The sequence below is a fragment of the Somniosus microcephalus genome, chromosome 28, assembly GCF_052327205.1.
Source record: "Somniosus microcephalus isolate GS21.2 chromosome 28, FLI_Smic_1.0, whole genome shotgun sequence".
Taxonomy (NCBI): domain Eukaryota; kingdom Metazoa; phylum Chordata; class Chondrichthyes; order Squaliformes; family Somniosidae; genus Somniosus; species Somniosus microcephalus.
This window is the reverse complement of record NC_141014.1, coordinates 43,880,294-43,906,953: the sequence shown is the minus strand read 5'-3', so window position 1 is coordinate 43,906,953 and position 26,660 is coordinate 43,880,294. Positions and strand designations below refer to the sequence as shown.

The 26,660-nt window shown below is 47.5% G+C and overlaps 1 protein-coding gene across 6 annotated transcripts in view; it reads right to left on the bottom strand.

Annotated features, from left to right (window-relative positions):
* LOC147099704 (uncharacterized) overlaps positions 1-26,660 on the bottom strand; it is a 171,841-nt gene that overhangs the window by 140,699 nt on the left and 4,482 nt on the right. The window lies entirely within an intron of this gene.

The following is a 26,660-nucleotide window of genomic DNA, read 5'->3' as shown; positions in this document are numbered from 1 at the left end:
CCTGCCTTCTGGTACCTCACGAAAGTGGTTATTTTTTATAAGTTAATATTACTTTAATAAATGAATGCAAGGTAGCATGGCAGAGTAGAACATTGGTATTCAAAGACAACATCCTAATAGGCTCATAGGGGGAGAAATTCGGTATCGCCCTGTTTGGGGCGCAACTATTGGCTGGGCGCAAAGTTTAGCGCCTGGCGCTAATTATCGCCTCCGACTGCAAACTTGGCTTCTATCACCCCTGGTGGTGATTGGAGCGCTAAATCAGGCGCTGCACACCTGTCTTAAGGCGCAAAGGCCAAGGAGCGAGGCGCTAACTCACAGCGCAGGCGCAGCGCAGGTTATGTCAGTTAGCGATGGCACACTGGCGCCGGCCAGTTCTTAAAGGGGTCGATCTTGCTCTCCAGCCACACCCTGCTCATTGGAGCCTTGAATCTCAGCCTGGAGAGACCTGTGATTACATTTTCCAGCCAAGGACTTAGAGAAGGTGAGAGAACGAGCTCGGCGCTTCAGTGAGCGGGCCTTGGAGGCTCTAGTAGGCGTGGTGGAGCACAGAAGATCTATACTCTTCCGAGAGTAGCAGGAGGCCTTTGCCGCGCAACTACAGAAGAGTGTGGAGGGAGGTGGCTCAGCACATCTCCTCCAGGGAGCATGGTGCCCAGGACCCATACTCAATGTCGCAAAAAGTTCAACGGCCTCACTTGGGTTCTCAGGGTGAGTGGCTTTTTTTCAATACCTCGCCATCCCTCCATTTCAACCTCACTCTATGGCCAGCGCGTCTTAAAACCCCAATGCCCAACACTCATCCAACACCTTTGGCCTCTCATGAAACATACGCGCACATTCCACACCTTGCATACAGTAAGGGCTATTCAACTATGGGAGGCACATCAGGCAAGACCATGGCTGTATATTTACTCAGACGCCGTCCTTTTTCTTGCAGGCCAAGTGATCTCATAACAGGAGACAGCAGCAACGGATGGGTGGAGGGCGACCTCAGCTGCAACCCCTCAGTGATCTTGAGGAGCGTGTCCACAGGATTGTAGCAAGCCAGGTGATCGGTCCCATCGCCCCGGAGAGGCCGACCCCGTTCGGGACAGCAATGGTAAGGTCATCAGCTTTCTCTCCTCTCTCATTCCACTTGTCCCTCACAACACCAGCCTTTGACACTTTTAATCCAACTTACTAAATCGCTGCACTCCTTCCTCCCTTACTGCCCCCCTGTCCTCACGCTAAAGCTTGTACCTCCCTGCTTTCAGATGCTGATTCACCAGCTGAGGAGACGGGCCCTGAAGCTGCCAGTGGGAGCGAAGCCACAGGTGAGGAGGAAGAGGAAGCCGGAGCATCAGCGCCACCCTCTCCTGAGGAAGTCCATGCCCACACTGGGACCACGTCTTCCCTGGAGGGGAGCAGGATGGAAGGGTCTGATGAGGGTGAAGCTCCGGGACCCAGCGGGCTGCAGCAACGCGATGTGGCTAGGGAAGCTCGGGGGCCTTCTCCCCAGAGGGAGAGTAGGCCAGCAAGTCCTGCTGCACTGGGCGCAGAGGAGGAGCGGCTCATCGCTGAAATGAACACCCAGGCGGTGGACATGCACACTCAGCTCATGGGTGCAGTGGGAAGGGAGCCCAATTGCATTGATGCACTGGCAAGGAGTGTGGAGCACTACACTGTAGCACAGGCGGATGCCACGCTAATGCTTAGTGCTTCAATTCAGTCACTGGCTGCCATGATCCAATCTCAGACTGGTCTCGTGCAGACTCAGATTGAGGCCTCGCAAGCACTGACTGCTGCCATTGTCGCTGGTTCGGACACATTTCCCCGGGGCTCTCATCGCGCCGCAGCAGGCCAGCAGATTGCTCCGGATGCTGAGTGTGGTAAACCACTATTAACCCTGTACATGTCTGTGTGGTAAACCACTGTTAACTCTGTACAAGTCCGGGCATGTCTCCACCCCTGGCTCCACCCCTAAGCCCGGGTATAAAGGTGACTCACCACCCTTCCCCCGGGAGCTCTTAGGATGGATTCACTAGCAGAGGCATGCTCCAGTTCTTAGTCATTAAAAGCCTACTTCATATAAGTCCATCTCGTAGTCTTTGGTGTTGTTGATAGCGCATCAATTTTATTGACTAATTTTCAACATGGAGCAAATCTTGAAGCCGGAACGTTTAGACCTGGATCCTCAAGCAGCGGATGCAGCCAATAACTTTGAACACTGGCTGAGCTGTTTCGAAGCCTTCCTGGAGGCCTCCAGCACTACCGTCACTACAGATGACGCGAAACGGCTTGTCTTGAACTCACGGGTGAGCCACCGAGTCTACTCGATCATCCGAGACGCCACAACTTACGCGGCTGCCATCGCGACGCTAAAGGAACAATACGTGAGGCCTGTTAACGAGGTCTACGCCAGACACCTCCTGGCTACCCGAAAACAGCGCCCCGGGGAATCGGGTGCCGAATATTTACTGGCACCGAGAGTCCTCGGCCGGGACTGTAATTGCAAAGCGGTGACGGCCAAGGAATGCACGGAAGACCTGATCCGAGACGCCTACATAGCCGGCATTAGGTCCAACTATACTCGGCAGAGGCTGCTGGAATAGAGGGGGCTCGACCTGCAGAAGACGGTGGCCCTCGCTAACTCGTTAGACGTGGCCCTCCAGAACATGGACGCCTACCCCCCTGACCGGATGGCCACGTGGATGCCACGGGAGCAGCCATCTTGGGACCCGGTAAGGCCACAAGCCACCAGCAGCCCAACTACAGCTGCAATGACCAGAGGCCAGAAATGCTACTTCTGCAGCCAGGCCAAGCACCCCAGACAGCAATGCCCAGCAAAGGACGCGACCTGCTCCAAATGCGGCAAGAAAGGCCACTACGCGAGTGTGCAGGGCGAAATCGACCAATTCCAGCAGCGCCACGTGTGAACCGTACAGGCCGCCATTTTGGACCCCACCAACCACGTGTGAGCCATGCGGGCCGCCATTTTGGGCACCACCAGCTGAGGGGGAGCCGCCATCTTGGACACCATTCCGGGACCAGGCCCCCGGCGTGGGCGAATACTACAGCGACCCACCGACCTCGACGATGGCCTCCATCACCCTGGACCAATCTAGGCCCCATCAACTAGCCAGGTCCATGATGAACGTAAAGGTAAATGGCCATGCCACAAATTGCCTTTTCGACTGCGGAAGCACGGAGAGCTTCATCCACCCCGACACAGTGCGACGCTACTCCCTATCGGTTATGCCCACACGCCACCAGGTCTTTATGGCCTCAAAGTCCCATACGGCGGACGGCGGCGGCTACTGTGTAGCGACTCTGACAGTGAACGGCGTGGAGTACAGAGATTTTAAATTCCTCGTCCTGCCACAGCTCTGCGCTCCCGTACTGCTAGGATTAGACTTCCAGTGCCATCTGGAGAGCGTCACGATGGCATATGGCGGGCCCCTGCCCCCACTTACAGTCTGCAGCCGGCAGAATTTAAACACGGCGCCGCGCAAAGTATGCAGCCTGTCCTCCCTGAAGGTCAAACCCCCCCCCGTTGTTCGCTAACCTCGCCAAAGACTGCAAGCCAATTGCTACTAAAAGCAGGCGGTACAGTGCCGGGGATAGGAGCTTTATTAAATCAGAAGTACAAAGACTCCTGAGGGAAGGGATTATCGAGGGCAGCACCAGCCCATGGCGAGCCCAAGTGGTGGTAGTAAAGACCGGCGAAAAACAGCGCCTGGTTATTGATTACAGCCAGACGATCAATCGATACACGCAATTAGACGCATACCCACTTCCCCGCATATCTGACATGGTCAACCAGATAGCACAATACCGGGTATTCTCGACGATTGATCTGAAGTCGGCATACCACCAGCTCCCCATCAGGCCTGAGGACCGCCAGTACACGGCCTTCGAGGCTGACGGTCGCCTCTACCACTTCCTCCGAGTCCCCTTCGGCGTCACCAACGGGGTCTCGGTCTTCCAAAGGGAGATGGACCAGATGGTTGACCAGAACGCGCTGCAGGCCACCTTCCCCTATCTAGACAACGTCACCATCTGCGGCCATGACCGGCAGGACCACGACGCCAACCTAGAAAAATTCCTCCGTACGGCCCAACGGCTGAATCTGACATACAACAGAGAAAAATATATGTTCCGCACCTTGCGCCTCGTTATTCTTGGCTGCGTGGTGGAAAACGGAGTCATCGGCCCCGACCCTGACCGAATGCGCCCCCTCCTGGAACTACCCCCCCCCCCCCCCACTGCCTAAAAGCCCTGAAGAGGTGCCTAGGGTTCTTCTCTTACTACGCCCAGTGGGTGCCCAACTGTGCGGACAAAGCCCAGCCCCTCATCAAGTCAACCTCCTTCCCCCTGACGGCAGAGGCCCGTGCGGCCTTCACCCTCATAAAAGAGGACATTGCGAAGGCCACAATGCATGCAGTGGATGAGTCCATCCCTTTCCAAGTGGAGAGCGATGCATCCGACTTCGCCCTAGCCGCAACCCTTAACCAGGCGGGGAGACCCATGGCCTTCTTTTCACGGACCCTCCAAGGCCCCGAAATTCGACACTCCTCAGTCGAGGAGGAGGCCCAGGCGATAGTGGAGGCTGTACGGCACTGGAGGCATTACCTGGCCAGTAAACGTTTCACCCTGCTCACTGACCAACGGTCAGTAGCATTTATGTTTAACAACAGACAAAGGGGGAAAATCAAAAATGATAAGATATTGCGGTGGAGGATCGAGTTATCCACCTACAACTACGATATCTTATATAGTTCTTAGTCAATAAAAGCCTACTTCATATAAGTCCATCTCGTAGTCTTTGGTGTTGTTGATAGCGCATCACTGAGGTGCTGCCCCGTGGGAGTGCCAGTGTGTCGATTGAGCAGGGAGTTGCTGTCCTCTCTCAAGATGACAGCATTCCTGCCACCATTGTCACTTCCCCATTGCATTTGCCACTGCCTGTAGCACAGACTGCTGCCGCCCATGCAGAGTTGTTGCAGTCTGCAGCCGGACCCTCCAGGCCCAGAGCTGGTTGAGGCCGTCCTTCAAGGGCATCTGTAGTCTCAGGTTCTGACAATCAGCAGCCTTCCACCAGCCTTGCTGCAGCCACTGGGGCCCCATTACGGAGGAGCAGTAAGATGGGAAGGGGGGGGGGGAAGGGCTCAAGGGAAGATCACCCTCGAAGGGCAAAAAGTAGGCAGTGTGACGAAATGTTGGTAAATTTTTTATTGAAGGCCAAGGTTCGTGTTCAAACTTTTGCTTAGTGTTTTGAACATATCTCCAGGTTGTGAGAACCAGTAATGTTAATGAATGATTTTTTGTGTTTGTTTCTATTAGTTTGTCATGAAGAAATGACACACACAGAGTTTGTAAATTTAAAAAAATTTTGTATTCAAAATGTACAGGTTTGGCCTTTGGAATCATTGCTGCCTTGGCCGGCTTTGGGGCTGCGGGTTGCTTTCATTCATGTTGTTCTCCATGCCAGAAGCCATTTCCTCAGTAGGGGCCTAGAAGCAGCTTATCAGCCGTTGACAGACGGCCCTGCAGTTTCAACATTGTGGACTTCCCTCCTGCCTTGGTGCTGCTGCTGATCATCCTCCTCCTCTTCCGGTGGTGCTCCAAGGCCTGGTGGCATTGGCTGGGTCCTGAGGATTGCCAGGTTATGAAACATGCAGCACACAACTATGAAGAGGGAGACTCGCTCAGGCGAGTACTGCAGGGCTCCTCCTGAGTGGTCCAGACAGCGGAACCGTTGCTTGAGCACGCCGATCGTCTGCTCAACGATGTTCCTAGTGGCGAGATGGCTCTCATTGTACCGCAGCTCAGCAGGGGTGTTGGGGTTACGGAGCGGTGTCATCAGCCAGGTGCACAGTGGATAATCCTTGTCCCTGAGGAGCCAACCACTTGGCTGATGCGGTGCCTGGAAAAGTTCTGGCACACCAGTCTGGCGCAGGATGAAAGCATCGTGGCTGCTGCCAGGATAGCGGGTATTGACAGCGAGTATCAGCTGTCTGTGGTCACAGACCAACTGGACGTTTAAGGAGTGGAACCCCTTGCAGTTTTGGAAAACCTCTGCATTCTCATGTGGTACCCGCAATGCCACATGCATGCAGTCAATGGCACCCTGCACCATGGGGAAGCCCGCTATCCTCGCAAAGCCCAATTCGCGTTCATGCTGTTTGGCCCGGGTCATTGGGAAAGAGATGTACTGGTGTCTCCTTTTATAGAGGGCATTTGCGATCTGACAGATACAGCAATGTACCATGAACTGGGAGATATTGGCGATATCCCCAGTAGCTGCTTGAAAGGAGCCAGTAGCATAAAAGTTCAGAGCCACTGTGACCTTCACAGCCACCGACAGAGACGTCCTGGTCCTCAGTAGAGGCTGCAGATCTGGCTGCAGCAGGTGGCAGAGCTCAGTGACCACCTCCTTGCTGAAGCGCAGCCTGTGCAAACACTGCTCCTCAGACTAATTAATGTAGAAGAATTAGGATTTTTCAACCTGGCAGTGGCTGGCTTCCTCTTGTCACAAGCTTGCCAGGAACCCGCTCTACATATCCAATGACCCTGGACCCAGGGAAGTGGGTCAGGGCTGGGGTGAAGTAGGAGTGATGGGTGGAGGTCTAATTCTGCTACTATTCCACCCCAATTAGGAGAATCTCGACCAGAATCTTTTACATTCATCTGAATAGGTAGAGTGAGCCTGAGTTTAATATCTCATCCAAATGTTGGCATGTCCGACTATGCAGCCCTCCCTCGTTACTGCACTGAAGTGTTAGCCTAGATTTTGTGCTCAAGTCGTGGAGTGGGGCTTGAACTCATGACTTTCTGATTCAAGCGAGAGTTATACCATTCTTAATCAAGCTTCCATAGAGAATATTAGAGCTGAACACAATCATGTCCTCAGCCGATGCCCGCACATGCATACTTTCTAGTAGGGCTCACTGGATGTAGCAACCCAGTTTTTTTCCAGCTCTATAGTCCTGAAATCCGTTGTAATGCCTCTAGTTCCACCCTAGCTAAGATCAGCTAACTCACCAGTCTTCTGATCTGTAGGACTTAATTATGTCACCTGAACCTGGGGCTAGTAGGAAAAGCTATATTTTACAGATTTAAGATTCTATTCATCTTGTACCATATTCTAGTGGGGAAAGGCGTGAATTCTCTGAGCATTTGCAGATAGATTTGATAATGTGAATGTGGATATTCATCTGATTTTTTTTCCTTGTGTAATTGCTTTCTTTTGATGGGACAGTGGAGGGTAAGGTCTCCTGTGCAGAGGCCTGTTGGCCCTCCTCCGTCTGGCCATGATTGCCATTCTCTCTCTGCGTCTCTGTTGCCTCTGATTCTGCAGGCGCAGGACGACGCCCCGAATCGAAGTAATGAAGGTCAAATCCAAAAGTACCTGCAAAGTGATGCTCAGTAGCCAAAACTGCTTCACACGGCGTTGACTCTATGCAGAAGTCTCTCTATCTCTCTCAGAATCTCTCTCCCAGTCAGACTGAGTGGTGCAGAAATGTCTAACACAGAAAAAGCCAGGAAGAGGCCGCCTTTAAATAGCGCCCCCTCAGCCCGGCACCGACTGGGAAACGTTCCAGTCTCCCTGTCGTTGCTTACACCGGGCGGAAAGGAGGGGGGCGCCACTCAATATCCAGTCTGGGGGCGCCACCAGGGCGTTGCACGCTCGACTGACGTCACGGGGCGGTAAACTTTTGTGCCACTGCAAAAACTCTAGTCAATTTTGCGAGCGGCGCAAACATCGCCGCACCCGGGAGCTAGTTGCTTTGCGCCCCATTAGCGCCCTCTTAAGGCACTAGCGAGAGGCGCATGCCAACCAAATTTTTCCCCCATAGGCTTTTATCTGGGATTCAACAGAGAGCTCCTGAACTCTACTGTCCCATCAAAAGAAAGCAATTACACAAGGAAAAAAAATCAGAGGAATATCCACATTCACATTATCAAATCTATCTGCAAATACTCAGAGAATTTACGCCTTTCCCCACTAGAATATGGTACAAGATGAATAGTGCGAGGTCAGCAGAGAGTGCTGTGAGTTTGGGTAAGTGTGAGAGTTCTTTAATTGTTATTTCTCTTTAAATCATTCTTGATAAGATTACTTGAGCAGTTTAAGTAAAGGGGAAAAGTTAAGTATTTGGGATTCTGTTGCTTTAAGAAAAGTAAAACAAGGTTACACTGCAGTCGAAGTAAATTGGCACAGCAGGCAGTGAAAACCAGTTTTCTAACCAATCAGCAGGGGTGACTCATTTGGCTGTAAACAAACAAACAGTATAAAAAGACCATTGCTAGTGCGAGCAAGCACTGAGTGCGAGGTCAGCAGAGAGTGCTGTGAGTTTGGGTAAGTGTGACAGTTCTTTAATTGTTATTTCTCTTTAAATCATTCTTGATTACAGTTTAAGTAAAGGGGAAAAGTTAAGTATTTGGGATTCTGTTGGTTTAAGAAGAGTAGAACAAGGTTACACTGCAGTAGGAGTAAATTGGCACAGCAGGCAGTGAAAACCAGTTTTCTAACCAATCAGCAGGGGTGACTCATTTGGCTGTAAACAAACAAACAGTATAAAAAGACCATTGCTAGTGCGAGCAAGCACTGAGTGCGAGGTCAGCAGAGAATGCTGTGAGTTTGGGTAAGTGTGAGAGTTCTTTAATTGTTATTTCTCTTTAAATCATTCTTGTAGTGTATGTGCCTTTAAGAGCCCCATATGTGCTGTAATGCTGGTAATGGCCACTCGGGCTATATAAGCCTGTATATTGTGTTATATCCGTTAGTACCCCTCCAGACTTTGCTCAGTAAACACCTATGAACCAACTCCGGTCTCCAGTGTCTCTATCAACACACGGACACTACAGTGGCTACGAAGTGGAAACGGACTTACCTGCAATTCGGCAGCACCTCAAGGACATCAATTCCTCTGGCGTCTAGAAGAATCAAGAAGTGAAAGAAGCTGTTGTTTCACCAGCTGGCCAAGCTGGTGGCAGGTACTGCGCTAATCCTTCCTGGGCGTCAGGCTGGGGCTCCAGCGGCTGGCTCTACAGCTGGGACAAGCAGCGAAATCGGAGGCAAGCAATAACAGACGGGGAGGGAGCACTCGGGAGACGGCCGGCGCTGCAAACAGGTCGGCGTTCAGACCTAGAGAGAAAGTCCGGCGGGAACGAGTCTCCAACTGTAAATAAAGAAAGAAAGAAAGAACAGAAACCGCGGAAAACAGCGTTGTCATCGGCAGCAGCGGCAGGAAAGCGCGGGAAGCGCCATATCTTTTCTGCAGAAAAGAAAGAAAAGCGCGGGAAGCGCCATATCTAAAATGCCTATGTTTGGCAATATTGATGCTTTTGATAACGAGGTAGAGGATTGGACCACATATGTGGAAAGAGTGGAGGTATATTGCACCGCAAATGGAATAGAAGATGAGAAAAAAGCTTCAGTACTTCTGGATCTAATGGGCGCATTGACATACAAGCTGTTACGAAACTTAATCACTCCAGCCGAACCGATGGACAAGAATTTTAAGGAGATTGTTGACACCCTACACTGCCAATTCGAGGCAGGACTGGCAGATTCTCTGTGAGACAAATTCGTCTGCGGTCCCCTAAGTGTAGAAACACAAAAAAGGCTATTTTCTGAGAAAGATTTAACACTGGACAAGGCTTTCAGTGCAAGAGGAGCTGCAGAGATACAGCAAAGGCCACAGGACTTCGGCACCCATGAAATGACACGGGGTTTCGAGAGATGTTATCGCTGCGGCAGATCCACCCATGACCAGAGGGACTGCTGGTTCAAGGACAAAGCATGCAGGCAATGCGGAAAGATGGGACACATTACACGTGTGTCCCGATCTGGAAACAAAAAGTCCACTAACAGGAAAAGAATCAGTAAGGAAAAGCACAGAAAGGTACAAATGATGACGGACAGTAGCTCCGAAGACCAGAAGAGCGATAGCGACTCCGGGAACAAGAGACTAAGCTCTCTCAAATTACATAATGTAATTGCCAAAGAAGATTACCAGACCATTTGGGTTACCCTCACAATAGCAGGGTCCCCAGTTAAAATGGAGCTAGATACAGGATCAGCTCTGACCGTCATAAATCGACGGGATTACGAGCGGCTATTTCCGCATATACCTTTAAAAGATACATCCATTACCTTGAAAACATGTACGGGGCAGAAAGTATACCCCAAAGGAAAAATAAGGGTGCCTGTTGTATACAACGGCAAGGAAATACAGAAGTTGTATTTATACGTTCTACAAGATGGTGGTCCACCGCTGTTGGGATGTGAATGGATCGGGAAAATACGTTTAGACTGGCACTCCATTCAGGCACTGACGGTGACCAGTAAGAAAAAAAAATGATGATGACGTCATACCTGAACGATTAAAAGACATCTTGGCCAACGCCAAGGAAGTGTTTCAAGAGAAACTAGGAACCTTGGCACGGTGGCATAGTGGTTAGCACTGTTGCCTCACAGCGCCAGGGACCCGGGTTCAAATCCGGCCTTGGGTGACTGTCTGTGTGGAGTTTGCACATTCTCCCCATGTTTGCGTGGGTTTCCTCCGGGTGCTCTGGTTTCCTCCCACAGTCCAAAGATGTGCAGGTTAGGCTGATTTGGCTATGATAAATTGACCCTTAGTGTTAGGGGATTAAATACGTGGGGTTACGGGGATAGGGTGGGATATGTGTCGGTGCAGGCTCGATGAGCCGAAATGGCCTCTATCTGCACTGTGGGGATTCTGTGATTCTGTGAAAGGCATCACCGCCTCAATAAAAGTGGAAGATGCAGCCATTCCCAAGTTTTTTAAGGCAAGACCGGTGCCATACGCAATTCGTCCAGCAGTCGAGGCAGAGCTGGAGAATTTGGAAAAGGCAGGCGTATTATCTAAAATAGATTGGAGCGAGTGGGCAACACCCATCATCCCAGTCATGAAGAAAGCATTGAAGAATGATAAATCTGAAGAACAGAGAAAAATTCGTATCTGTGGAGGCTTCAAGGTGACTGTAAACCCGGTCCTTCACACGGCACAGTATCCTCTTCCGAGGATAGAAGATATTTTCGCCTCACTATTCGGAGGGAAACGTTTCACCAAAATTGACTTGGCACAGGCATATCTACAGATGGAGGTTGAAGAGGCCTCTAAAAAATATCTCACGATAAATACACACAAAGGTCTGTACCAGTACAATCGACTGGTTTTCGGAGTAGCATCCGCTCCAGCTATCTGGCAAAGAGCTATGGAGCAAGTCCTCCAAGGGATTCCGGGGACTCAATGCTACCTAGACGACATCCTTGTAACAGGAGAAAACGACAACGAGCACCTTGCCAATTTAGAGCAGGTGCTCACTAGGCTGAGAGAACGGGGCCTACGAGCAAATCGCCCCAAGTGCGAATTTTTCCGAAATCAAATATCATATTGTGGCCACATAATAAATAAAGAAGGGTTGCATAAGTCACCTGAAAAAATTGAAGCGGTCATGAAAGCCCCAGCACCTGAAAATGTTTCACAATTAAGGTCGTTCCTGGGATTAATAAATGATCATAAATTTTTACCAAACTTATCAACTCTTCTACACCCTCTTAATGAACTGCTACAAACAGGAGTAGTTTGGAAATGGAACGAAGACTGCAAATGTGCCTTCCATAAATGCAAAGACTTAATCACATCCAAAGAAGTTTTGGCTCATTACAACCCATCACTGCCAATCAGACTGGCGTGCGATGCATCCCCTTACGGCATAGGAGCAGTATTATCACATAAATTCCCTGATGGCTCGGAACGGCCGATAGCTTTTGCGTCACGCTCATTGAACTCAGCTGAGCGTAACTATGCCCAAATCGACAGGGAAGCACTCAGCCTGGTATGGGGAGTGAAGAAATTCATCCATTACCTACACGGACAAAAATTTACCTCATTGACTGACCATCAACCCCTCATCTCCATATTCAACCCTAAAAAGGGTGTTCCCATTATGACAGCACAAAGGCTACAGAGGTGGTCCCTTTTCTAGGGGCACACCAATACAACATAGAATACAAAGGATCAAAACAGCATGGGAATGCTGACGGTTTATCGCGCCTACCGTTGCCAACGGTAGAAGAGGCACCTACAGTAGACCGAGTGGAGATGTTCCACTCTACCATAGTGGAATGTCTACCAGTAACAAATTCTGCCATTGAAAGGGAAACGATAAATGACCCGACTCTCTCACGGGTCTACGATTTAACAGTGAAGGGATGGCTAGCACATGGCGAACCGCTGTTGCCAGCCTTCTCGCAAAGAAGAGAACAGCTGTCAGTGTGCCGAGGAACCTTGATGTGTGGATCCAGAGTGGTGATTCCACCCAAACTCCAGGATAAAGTGCTAAAGGAGCTTCACGAGGGGCATCTGGGTGGAGTGAAAATGAAGAACCTAGCCAGGGCGTTTGTATGGTGGCCAGGTATCGATGGAGACATCGAAGAAATGACCAAGAGCTGCCTAGGATGCCAGAAGGTCCAAAACGCTCCACCACAAGCCCCTCTACATCCATGGGAGTGGCCCTCATCTCCCTGGCTAAGGGTACACATCGACTTTGCTGGTCCATTTATGGACTCAATGTTCTTAATCGCGGTTGATGCACACTCCAAGTGGCCGGAGGTAATAAAGATGTCCTCCACCACCACGGAAAAAACCATCACAGTATTAAGGACCATATTTGCCAGGAATGGGCTGCCGGAACAGATCTGTTCTGATAATGGACCGCAATTTGTGTCCGAAGAATTCAGGAAGTTCTTAAAAAACAATGGGGTTAAGCACTACACGTCCGCCCCATACCATCCCGCCACCAATGGGTTGGCTGAAAGGTTTGTCCAGACCTTCAAGAAGGCCATGGGTAATGAAGACATAAAACTTCAGCACAAGGTGGATAACTTCTTGTTTGCATACAGGAATGCAACACATATGGTTACCAACCAAACTCCCGCCATGATGTTCTTAAATAGAAACCTAAGATGCCGGCTGGATTTGGTCAAGCCCAACATCAGAAGGGACGTGGAGAACCGGCAGTTTCAAGGCATGAATGAAAGGCCAACTAGAACCTTCTAGATAGGTCAACAATTTTTGGCCCGGGACTACCGTACCGAGAAATGGCAGCCTGGAACTATCTGCACATGACTAGGACCACTGATGTATACCGTGGACATCGGAGAAAGCATAATAAGGCGCCATGCTGACCAAATCATAGAGTCATCCGAAAAGGGACAACCTACACCACAACTCTATACGCCAAACGATGAAGTAGAGATACCCATATCTACTTCCGATCCGGTGATACTGGAACCCGATGAACCCGACACTGGCATTCAAGCCGAATCAGCCTTGCCAAAAGAACCTACTACACCACCAGAAACTACTACACCACCGAGGCGTTATCCGGACCGAGTCAGGAAGCCTCCAGAGAGACTGACTTATAATTAATTAACGACAGCAATGTGTATATTATTTTTCTTATAACATGTAATTAATAATTACTTAAAATATGATGTACTGGTTAGCTAAAAGGGGAGGAATTGTAGTGTATGTGCCTTTAAGAGCCCCATATGTGCTGTCATGCCGGTAATGGCCACTCGGGCTATATAATCCTGTATATTGTGTTATATCCGTTAGTACCCCTCCAGACTTTGCTTAGTAAACACCTATGAACCAACTCCTGTCGCCAGTGTCTCTATCAACACACGGACACTACAATTCTTGATAAGATTACTTAAGCAGTTTAAGTAAAGGGGAAAAGTTAAGTATTTGGGATTCTGTTCGTTTAAGAGTAAAACAAGGTTACACTGCAGTAGGAGTAAATTGGCACAGCAGGCAGTGAAAACCAGTTTTCTAACCAATCAGCAGGGGTGGCTCATTTGGCTGTAAACAAACAAACAGTATAAAAAGACCATTGCTAGTGCGAGCAAGCACTGAGTGCGAGGTCAGCAGAGAGTGCTGTGAGTTTGGGTAAGTGTGAGAGTTCTTTAATTGTTATTTCTCTTTAAATCATTCTTGATAAGATTACTTAAGCAGTTTAAGTAAAGGGGAAAAGTTAAGTATTTGGAATTCTGTTGGTTTAAGAGTAAAACAAGGTTACACTGCAGTAGGAGTGAATTGGCACAGCAGCCAGTGAAAACCAGTTTTCTAACCAATCAGCAGGGGTGACTCATTTGGCTGTAAACAAACACACAGTATAAAAAGACCATTGCTAGTGCGAGCAAGCACTGAGTGCGAGGTCAGCAGAGAGTACTGTGAGTTTGGCTAAATGCGAGTTAGGGTAAGTGGGGTGTTAGGTGCTCTTTTCAAACTTTAACTCTGTGGGTTGTAGTTAAGAAGGCCTTTCTGGTGCAGCGTGACTGTTGGTAAACCATTTAACTGGTGTAACTAGAGGGATTGATTTAATTTAAATCCAATTAATTAAAGGGGATACTAGCATCTAAAATCGGGCAGAGGGTGTCCATAACTAACAGTAAAAAATTTAATTAATTACATAGAATGGAGCAGGTGATGTGCTACTGTTGAGAGATGTGGGAGCCGGTGAACCCCATTGAGGCTCACGGTGATTACGTCTGTGACAAGTGTCTGCTGCTACAGGAACTCCAGCTCCGTGTTGATGAGCTGGAATCTGAGCTTCAGACACTGCGACACATCAGGGAGGGGGAGAAGTACCTGGACTCTGTGTATCAGGAGGTGGTCACACCTATGAAGTTAAGTAATTCAGATGTAGCCCATGGTCAGGGACAGGACGGTGTGACTACGAGTGAGGCAGGTACGGGGATCCAGGAGGTAGAGCTGGAGGAGCCGCAGCCCTTACGCTTGACCAACAGGTTCGAGGTTCTTACTCCCTGTGGGGACAGGAGCAGGGACTCCAGGGAGGATGAGCAACCTGGCCACAGCACCGTGGAACGGGGGGCCATTCAAGAGGGGGGAGTAAATAGAAATGTTGTAGTGGTAGGGGATAGTATTATTAGGGGGATAGATAGAGTTCTCTGCAGCCAAGAGTGAGAGTCCCGAAGGCTGTGTTGCCTACGGGTTAAGGACATCTCCTCTGGGCTGGAAAGAAACTTGCACTGGGAGGGGGTGGATCCAGTTGTCGTGGTCCATGTTGGTACAAACGACGTAGATAGAACTAGGAAGCCAGTTCTGTTAAAGGAGTATGAGCAGCAGGGGTCAAATTAAAAAACAGAACCTCAAGGGTAATAATCTCTGGATTATTACCTGAGCCATGTGCGAATTTGGCTAGGACAAATAAAATTAGAGAGCTAAATGCGTGGCTCAAAGACTGGTGTGGGAGAAATGGGTTTTGCTTCCTGGGACACTGGCACCAGTACTGGGGCAGGAGGGAGCTGTTCCGTTGGGACGGGCTTCACTTGGCCAGTGCTGGGACTAGAGTCCTGGCGGATCATATAACTAGGGCTGTAGAGAGGGCTTTAAACTAACTAGTTAGGGGGAGGTTCCTAGAGAGCAAATAATAAAAATGACAACAGAGAAGGTCATAGACTTAGGTAGCAGTGGGGAAATTAAAAACCAGAGCGTGTCAGGAAGGGGCAGAAGGTATGGAGTAAAAGGTAAAGTAATAAAAAGGGCAAAAGCAGGAACTAAGTGTCACAAAACATATTTGAAAGTTCTCTATCTGAATGCACGTAGCATTCGTAACAAAATAGACGAGTTAATGGCACAAATAACTACATATGGGTATGATCTTGTGGCCATTACAGAAACATGGCTGCAGGGTGACAATGCCTGGGAATTAAACATACCAGGTTATTTAACGATCAGGAAGGACAGGCAGGAAGGAAGGGGAGGTGGGGTGGCTATGTTAATAAAGGAAGGAATCACTGTAATACAGAGAAATGATATTGGGTCAAAAGATCAGGATAATGAAACAGTTTGGGTGGAGGTAAGGAATAATAAGGGGAAAAAACACCAGTGGGCGTAGTCTATAGGCCTCCGAACAGTTGCAACTCTGTTGGACGGAGTATCAATCAGGAAATAGTTGAGGCTTGTAATAAGGGAGCATCTATAATTATGGGGGATTTTAACTATCATATTAATTGGACAAATCAAATTGGGCAGGGCTGCCTTGAGGATGAGTTCATTTGAGTGTATTAGGGATGGGTTTCTTGAGCAGTATGTAACTGAACCGACCAGGGCGCAAGCAACCTTAGATCTGGTCCTGTGTAACGAGACAGGATTAATTAAAAATGTCCTAGTAAAGGATCCCCTTGGAATGAGTGACCATAACATGGTTGAATTCCATATTCAATTAGAGGGTGAGAAGGTTGGATCTCAAACAAGCGCGCTAAGCTTGAATAAAGGAGACTATGAAGGTATGAGAGCGGAATTGAGTAGAGTGGATTGGGAAAATAAATTAAAGGGTAAGACGATACATGATCAGTGGTGTGCATTTAAGGAGTTATTTTACAACTTCCAAAAAATATATATTCCACTGAGAAGAAAAGGGTGTAAAAGAAAAGACAGCCATCCCTGGCTAAGTAAAGAAGTTAAGGATAGTATTCGACTAAAAACAAGGGCATATAAGGTAGCCAAATCTAGTGGGAGGATAGAGGATTGGGAAAACTTTAAAAGACAGCAAAAAATAACAAAAAGATTGATTAAGAAAGGGAAGATAGATTATGAAAGTAAATTAGCAAAAAATATAAAAACAGATAGTAAGAGTTTTTATAGTTATATAAAAAGAAAAAGGGTGGCTAAAATAAATGTTGGTCCCTTAGAGGATGAGACTGGGAAATTAATGGTGGGAAATATGGAGATGGCAAAAACACTGAATGAATATTTTGTATCAGTCTTTACAGTAGAGGACACTAAGAATATCCCAACACTGGACAAACAGGGGGCTATGGGGGGGGGGGAGGAGCTAAACACGATCAAAATCACTAAGGAAGTGGTACTCGGTAAAATAATGGGACTCAAGGCGGATAAATCACCTGGACCGGATGGCTTACATCCTAGGGTCTTGAGGGAAGTGGCGGTAGGGATTGTGGATGCATTGGTAATAATTTTCCAAAACTCCCTGGACTCAGCAAAGGTCCCGGCAGACTGGAAAACTGCTAATGTAACACCCTTATTTAAAAAGGGCAGTAGACAGAAGGCTGGAAACTATAGACCGGTTAGCCTAACATCTGTGGTAGGTAAAATTTTGGAGTCCATTATTAAGGAGACAGTAACAGGACATTTGGATAATCATAATTTAATAGGACAAAGTCAGCATGGTTTTATGAAGGGGAAGTCATGTTTGACAAATTTGCTGGAGTTCTTTGAGGAAGTAACATATAGGGTGGATAAAGGGGAACCAGTGGACGTAGTGTATTTAGACTTCCAAAAGGCATTTGACAAGGTGCCACACAAAAGATTATTGCTTAAGATAAAAATCACGGGATTGGGGGTAATATTCTGGCATGGATAGAGGATTGGCTATCTAACAGAAGGCAGAGAGTTGGGATAAATGGTTCATTCTCAGACGGGCAATCAGTAACTAGTGGTGTTCCGCAGAGGTCAGTTACAATCTATATTAACGATTTGGAGGAGGGGACCGAGTGTAACATATCAAAGTTTGCAGATGATACTAAGATGGGGGGGAAAGTAGTGAGTGAGGAGGACATAAAAAACCTGCAAGGGGACATAGACAGGCTAAGTAAGTGGGCAGAGATTTGGCAGATGGAATACAATACTGGAAAGTGTGAGGTTATGCACTTTGGCAGGAAAAATCGTAGAGCAAGTTATTATCTTAATGGCAAGAAACTGGAAAGTCCTGAAGTACAAAGGGATCTGGGGGTCCTGGTGCACGAAACTCAAAAGGTTAGTATGCAGGTGCAGCAAGTGATTAAGAAGACCAATGGAATGTTGGCTTTCATTGCTAGGGGGATAGAATATAAAAATAGGGAGGTATTGCTTCAGTTGTACAAGGTATTGGTGAGACCGCACCTGGAATACTGCATACAGTTTTGGTGTCCATACTTAAGAAAAGACATACTTGCTCTCGAGTCAGTACAAAGAAGGTTCACTCGGTTAATCCCGGGGATGAGGGGATGGACGTATGAGGAGAGGTTGAGTAGATTGGGACTCTACTCATTGGAGTTCAGAAGAATGAGAGGCGATCTTATTGAAACATATAAGATTGTGAAGGGGTTGGATCGGGTGGATGCGGGGAGGATGTTCCCGATGATGGGTGAAACTAGAACTAGGGGGCATAGTCTTAGAATAAGGGGCTGCTCTTTCAAAACTGAGATGAGGAGGAACTACTTCACTCAGAGGGTGGTAGGTCCATGGAATATGCTGCCCCAAAAAGCTGTAGAAGCTACATCATTACATAAATTTAAAACAGAAATAGACAGTTTCCTAGAAGTAAAGGGAATTAAGGGTTACAGGGAGCAGGCAGGAATTTGGACATGAGTCTAGGTTCGGATCGGTCATGGCCCTGTGGGTAGCGGAGCGGGCCCAGGGGCCGTGTAACCTGATCCTGCTCCTAGTTCGTGTGTCTAATTCTGTTAGATTCAGGAGATGGTTCTGTGATAGTAGATTGGCGGTTAGGATCAGATCAGCCATGATCTTATTGAATGGCGGAGCAGGCTCGAGGGGCCGATTGGCCTACTCCTGCTCCTATTTCTTATGTTCTTATGTAATAGAATCTCAAATCTGCAAAATATAGCTTTTCCGACTAGCCCCAGGTTCAGGTGACATAATTAAGTCCTACAGATCAGAAGACTGGTGAGTTAGCTGATCTTAGCTCGGGTGGAACTAGAGGCATTACAGCGGATTTCAGGACTATAGAGCTGGAAAAAAACTGGGTTGCTACATCCAGTGAGCCCTACTAGAAAGTATGCATGTGCGGGCATCGGCTGAGGACACGATTGTGTTCAGCTCTAATATTCTCTATGGAAGCTTGATTAAGAATGGTATAACTCTCGCTTGAATCAGAAAGTCATGACTTCAAGCCCCACTCCACAGTTTGAGCACAAAATCTAGGCTAACACTTCAGTGCAGTAACGAGGGAGGGCTGCATAGTCGGATATGCCAAAATTTGGATGAGATATTAAACTCAGGCTCACTCTACCTATTCAGATGAATGTAAAAGATTCTGGTCGAGATTCTCCTAATTGGGGTGGAATAGTAGCAGAATTAGACCTCCACCCATCACTCCTACTTCACCCCAGCCCTGACCCACTTCCCTGGGTCCAGGGTCATTGGCTATGTAGAGCGGGTTCCTGGCAAGCTTGTGACAAGAGGAAGCCAGCCACTGCCGGGTTGAAAAATCCTAAATGGTTCTGCAGTGGCATTGCCGCTGCAGCACCTGGAGAGGCAACTGGATATTTAAAGTGTCAGTTGGCCCCAAAGATCAATCGAGCTCCAGCCTTGTAGGCCTCGTCGGAAACCAAGGTCTATATAGGTAAGTGAATGGGGAGGTGTATATGGACGGAGAGGAAGCCTTTCTTCAGCCGTCTCCCTCCATTTCTGACCCTGGGGCTACTATAACCACTACCCTGGACATGCTGCAAACTTCCACATGACAGTCCTGGGAAGTAGCAGTAACTGTAATGGATGTGAGGGGACCTGGGGCCTGCTCCCCACCAGCATTTGCATGCAATGGACTGGGAAGAAGTAGCCAGCACCAGTCCTGGTCATGGGGCAGCAGGAACAAAATTGGGGTTGGGGCAATGAGGTAGCGGCAGGCCTCTCTGCCAGAACTGCCTCATTCTCCACTGCTATCCAACCTCATTTCAAGCAGGATCATGGAGGAGAATCTAGCCTCCCATGTTACTATTCAAAGAAAAGCAGTGAATGCTCCGAGGGTCCTGCTCAACATTTACCCTTCAATCAACATCAAAAAATAATAGCTTGTTCTTTATCTTTTTGTGGGACATTACTGTGTGCAAATTGGCTGCCGCATCTGCTAACATAACAATGACCACAATTCAAAGTAATTAATTTACTGTGAAGCGCTTTGGAACATCCTGAAGATGTGGAAAATGCTATATAAATGAAAGTTCTTTCTTTCAGCGGTTGAATTGCCTTTTGACACATACTGAAAATGGCCGCTTGGATGAGTTACTGGACAGCTGCAGGCACCAATGGAATCTTACCCTACCAAGACTCAGCATGCTCAAGAGAGGAGAGCAAGCCATGGACCATGCTGTACCAAAGCTTTGTACAGTACTGAAGCTTCAAGCCAACCACTTCCTCACTTTAGGCATACATTTGTTTCCTTTCCTCCTTTGACTCATTCAAAGCTTTCTGTCTTCCTTATCTACTGGCCCATAAAAATGAAAAAAATGTGAGCCGCCAGACAAGTAGGAGCTGCAGTTGATAGAAATCACTGGTCCACAAGAAAGAAGCACAATGAGTTGGATCATCCAATTCCATTGTGCCTGACCCCAGATGGTAGTGGGGTGGGCCCAGAAACATTATGCCACATCGCCATCCATCAGAATGTACATGTATCTGCCAGGAGTGACAACAAAGGTAAGAAGCACCCATCTAAACAGCAGATGATGATACAGGTCTAGGGGAAGACAGCGAGATTAATTTTGGCTTTCTCTAGCAAAGAGCCAGCACATAGAAACATAGAAGATAGGAGCAGGAGTAGGCCATTCGACCCCTCGAGCCTGCTCTGCCATTCAATGCGATCATGGCTGATCATCCAAATTCAGTACACAGTCGCTGCTTTCTCCCCATACCCCTTGATCCCTTTAGCCTTAAGAAATATATCCAACTCCTTCTGGAATATATTTAATTAATTGGCCTCTACTGCCTTCTGTGGTAGAGAATTCCACAGGTTCACCACTCTCTGGATGAAGAAATTCCTCCTCATTTCTGTCCTAAATGGCCTACCCCTTATCCTTAGACTGTGACCCCTGGTTCTGGACTCCCCGACCATCGGGAACATCCTTCCAGCATCTAGTCTGTCCAGTCCTGTCAGAATTTTATAAGTTTCAATGAGATCCCCTCTCATTCTTCTAAACTCCAGCGAGTATAAGCCCAATCGACCCAATCTCTCCTCATACGTCATTCCTGCCATCCCAGGTATCAGCCTGGTGAATCTTCGCTGAACTCCTTCCGTGGCAAGAACATTCTTCCTCAGATAAGGTGACCAGAACTGCACACATTACTCAAGATGTGGTCTCACCAAGGCCCTGTACAACTGGAGCAAGACATCCTTGTTCCTGTACTCAAACCCTCTCGCTACGAAGGCCAACATAACATTTGCCTTCTTAACCGCCTGCTGCACCTGCATGCTTACCTTCAGCGACTGGTGCACAAGGACACCCAGGTCTCGTTGCACTTCCCCTTCTCCCAATCTATTGCCATTCAGATAATAATCTGCCTTCCTCTTTTTGCCACCAAAGTGGATCACCTCACATTTATCCACGTTATATTGCATCTGCCCAATCACCCAACCTGTCCAAATCATACTGGAGTTTCTCGGCATCCTCCTCACAGCACCCCACCCAGCTTTGTGTCGTCTGCAAATTTGGAGATATTACATCTAGTTCCCTTGTCTAGATCATTAATATATATTGTGAATAGCTGGGGTCCAAGGACCGATCCCTGCGGTACCCCACTAGTCACTGCCTGCCACTCGGAAAAAGACCCGTTTATTCCAACTCTGCTTTCTGTCTGCCAACCAGTTCTCTATCCAAGTCAATACCTTGCCTCCAATCCCATGTGCCTTAACTTTACACGCTAATCTCTTATGCGGGACCTTATCGAAAGCCTTCTGAAAGTCCAAATACACCACATCCACTGGTTCTCCCTTATCTATTTTACCAGTTACATCCTCAAAAAATTCCAGTAGATTAGTCAAGCACGATTTACCTTTTGTAAATCCATGTTGACTTTGTCCGATCCTGTCACTGTTTTCCAAGTGCTCTGCTATTGCATCTTTTATAATGGACTCTAGCATTTCCCCCACTACCGATGTCAGGCTTACCGGTCTGTAATTCCCCATTTTCTCTCTACCACCCTTTTTGAATAGTGGGGTAACATTAGCTACCCTCCAATTCACGGGTACTGTTCCAGATTCCATCGAATGTTGGAACATGATCAGCAATGCATCTACTATTTCTAGGGCCACTTCCTTAAGTACCCTAGGATGTAGATTATCAGGCCCTGGGGATTTATTGGCCTTCAATCCCATCAATTTCCCTAACATCATTTCCCTACAAATACTGATTTCTTTCAGTTCCTCCCTTTCATCAGACCCTATGTTCCCCGACATCTCTGGGAGGTTATTTGTGTCCTCCTTTGTGAAGAGAGAACCAAAATATGTATCTAATTGGTCTGCCATTTCTTTGTTCCCCATTATAAATTCCCCTGATTCTGACTGCAAGGGACCTACGTTTGACTTCACCAATCATTTTCTCTTCACATATCTATAAAATCTTTTACAGTCAGTTTTCATGTTCCCTGCAAGCTTACTCTCATCTTCTATTTTCCCCTTCTTAATTAATCCCTTTGTCCTCCTTTGTTGAATCCTAAACTGCTCCCAATCCTCAGGTTTACTGCTTTTTCTGGCCAATTTATATGTCCTCTCCTTGGATCTTATGCTATCCCTAATTTCCCTTGTTAGCCACGGTTGAGTCACCATTTTTTGTTTTATTTTTATGCCAAACTGGGATGAACAAATTCTGTAGTTCATCCATGCGGTCTTTGAATGTTTGCCATTGCCTATCCACCGTCAACCCCTTGAATGACATTCCCCAATCAATCCTACCCAACTCGCGCCTCAGACCATCGTGGTTTCCTTTATTTAAATTGAGGACCCTAGTCTCTGAGTCAACTACTTCATTCTCCATCTTAATGAAGCACAGACATGATATGATGGGCTGAATGGGAGTCTGGTACAGAATGAATGTGTTCTTACAACAGTTAAGTCCATCTAAGCCACATGGAGACGGGAGAGATTTATTTGTAGGATTCAAGTCTGTGCTGAGGAATGTTTCCTCGGGCAAACTTCCAAAGTGACTCCAGTTTTCTGATGTCGACATAAACATGGGTCACTGGGTCCCAAACAATGCAACTTCAATGCAAAGAAAATGATAAATTCAGGCAACAATTTGCAACAAGATATGCATCTCAGAAGGTTTACTATGCCAGTAACCTTTCTGATATGAACAAAGCCAAACATTAACACAATTACTGACATAATGAGATCCTTGGTGCACACGTGGAGTTTATTGAATCCAATTGGGGGATGCAACGCATCTTTTGCTGGAGCTGCTGCACACTCCAGGGTTAACTGAATAGCTGTGCATACATCCATTACAGTGCTGCAGATGCAGTTAGAGGACTCCTCTAACTACATCACAATCTGCCACAATTTGTGCAACGCTGTCTCAACTTCCAGCACATGCATTTAATGCTCTGCTCAAGGCCTTTTATAAAAAGCAGAACCTCAGAGATCTGCACCCTGAGGCTCTTCAGCCTGTGTCTGCAGCCTCTCCAGAGACCAACATCTATATCCAGAGGTATGGGGAGAGAGCGTGAATATGGTATTGAGATAGAGGATCAGCCATGATCATACTGAATGGCGGAGCAGGCGCGAAGGGCCGAATGGCCGACTCCTGCTCCTATTTTTCTATCCTCAGGTGCCACCTATATATTCTTCACTAGTTGTGCTTGGTGTTTCACCATGTGTTGTCCCTCATTCTAACTGCCTAGGCCAGTGTGCATGGACGTCTGTGCTGGTGCTCGTGTCAGGCAATGATGGGATGGGTGACAGTGGAATGGAAGCTGACAAATATGAGGTTCCCATTTCCTCTACCTGATCTTCCTTTGCTTTTTGCTGGGATTACATAAGAACATAACATAAGAACATAACATAAGAACATAAGTAGGAGCAGGAGTAGGCCATACGGCCCCTCGGGCCTGCTCCGCCATTCAATAGGATCATGGCTGATCCGAACCTAGACTCACATCCACTTCCCTGCCCGCTCCCCGTAACCCCTTATTCCCTTATCAGCTAGGAAACTGTCTATCTCCGTTTTAAATTTATTTAATGTCGCAGCTTCCACAGCTCTCTGAGGTAGCAAATTCCATCGATTTACTACCCTCTGAGTGAAGAAGTTTCTCCTCATCTCAGTTTTGAAAGGGCAGCTCCTTATTCTAAGATTATGCCCCCTAGTTCTAGTCTCACCCATCAGTGGAAACATCCTCACCGCATCCACCCGATCAAGCCCCCTCACAATCTTATATGTTTCGATAAGATCACCTCTCATTCTTCTGAATTCCAATGAGTAGAGGCCCAACCTACTCAACCTTTCCTCATAAGTCAACCCCCTCATCTCCGGAATCAACCGAGTGAACCTTCTCTGAACTGCCTCGAGAGCAAGTATGTCTTTTCTTAAATATGGAAACCAAAACTGTACGCAGTATTCCAGGTGTGGCCTCACCAATACCCTGTATAACTGCAGCAAGACTTCCCTGCTTTTATACTCTATCCCCCTTGCAATAAAAGCCAAGATTCCATTGGCCTTCCTGATCACCTGCTGTACCTGCATACTAACCTTCTGTGTTTCATGCACCAGGACCCCCAGATCCCTTTGTACTGTAGCACTTTGCAGTTTCTCTCCATTTAGATAATAACTTGCTCTTTGATTTTTTTCTGCCAAAGTGCATAACCTCACACTTTCCAACATTATATTGCATCTGCCAAATTTCTGCCCACTCACTTAGCCTGTCTATGTCCTTTTGCAGGTTTTTTCTGTCCTCCTCACTCACTGCTTTCCCTCCCATCTTTGTATTGTCGGCAAACTTGGATACGTTGCACTCGGTCCCTTCCTCCAAATCGTTAATATAGATTGTAAAGAGTTGGGGTCCCAGCACTGACCCCTGCGGAACACCACTAGTTACTGATTGCCAACCCGAGAATGAACCATTTATCCCAACCCTCTGTTTTCTGTTAGATAGCCAATCTTCCACCCATGCCAGTATATTGCCCCCAATCCCGTGATGGTGACAGAAAAAGGGAGGTTAGCAGAAGTTGTATCGATGGCCAGTAGTCAAAACACTGTCAGAACAAATTGGACTGTCAAATTGTATTTGATCAGCTGCAGTAGAGTACAGTTGTACCCTCATCAATCTGCAGCTCGCACCTCTCCCTATTTCTCCAACTGCTCCTCAATTTGCTTGCTAGCAATTTCAGGCTTCATCTTCAAGTGGGGCAAGAGAATGGAACCTTTGAACATAAGAACATAAGACGTAGGAGCAGGAGTAGGTCATTTGGCCCTCAAGCCTGCTCCGCCATTCAATAAGATCATGGCTGATCTGATCTTGGCCTCAACTCCACTTCCCTGCCCGCTCCCCATAACCCTTGACTCCCTTACCATTTAAAAATCTGTCTATCTCCACCTTAAATATATTCAATGACCCAGCCTCCACGGCTCTCTGGGGAAGAGAATTCCAAAGATTCACAGCCCTCTGAGAGAAGAAATTCCTCCTCATTTCCGTTTTAAATGGGTGCCCCCTTATTCTGAAATTAAGCCCCCTAGTTCTAGATTCCATCACAAGGGGAAGCATCCTCTCTGCATCTACCCTGTCAAGCCCCTTCAGAATCTTATATGTTTCAATAAGATCCCCTCTTATTCTTCTGAACTCCAATGAGTATAGGCCCAACCTGCTCAACCTTTCTTCATAAGACAACCCCTTCATCTCCAGAATCAACCTAGTGAACCTTCTCTGAACTGCTTCCAATGTAAGTATATCCTTCCTTAAATAAGGAGACTAAAACTGTACGCAGTACTCCAGTTGTGCTCTCACCAACACCCTGTGCAGTTGTAACAGGACTTCCCTGCTTTTATACTCCATTCCCTTTGCAATAAAGGCTAACATTCCATTTGCCTTCCTAATTACTTGCTGTACCTGCATGTTAACTTTGTGATTCATGTACAAGGACCCCCAGATCCCTCTGTACCTCAGCATTTTGTAATCTCTCCCCATTTAAATAATAATTTGCGTTTTTATTATTCCTACCAAAATGCAGAACCTCGCATTTTCCCACATTATACTCCATCTGCCAGATTTTTGCCCACTCACTTAGCCTATCTATATCCCTTTGGAGAGTCTTTGTGTCCGCCACACAATTTGCTTTCCCACCTATCTTTGTATCATCGGCAAATTTGGCTACATTACACTCGGTCCCTTCATCCAAGTTATTAATATAGACTGTAAATAGTTGAGGCCCCAGCACTGATCCCTGCGGCACCCCACTAGTTACAGTTTGCCAACCGGAAAATGACCCATTTATCCCGACTCTGTTTTCTGTTAGTTGAAATCTTCCCCCTGGTGGTACTTCACTGCCTGGGATCCAATCGTAACCAGAGAATCACCTGCAACGGCTTCTCTTCCCGCTCCCGCATCATTACCTCTGGTGTCCCCCAAGGATCTATCCTTGGTCCCCTCCTATTTCTCATCTACATGTTGCCCCTTGGTGACATCATCTGCGCTCCTCTAATTCTGCCCTCTTGAGGATCACTGATTATAATCACTCAACCTTTGGTGGTCGTGCCTTCTGGTGCCTAGACCCTATGCTCTGGAATTCCCTGCCTAAACTTGTCCGCCTCGTTACCTCTCTTTCCTCCTTTAAGACGCTCCTTAAAACCTACCTCTTTGACCAAGCTTTTGGTCACCTGCCCTAATTTA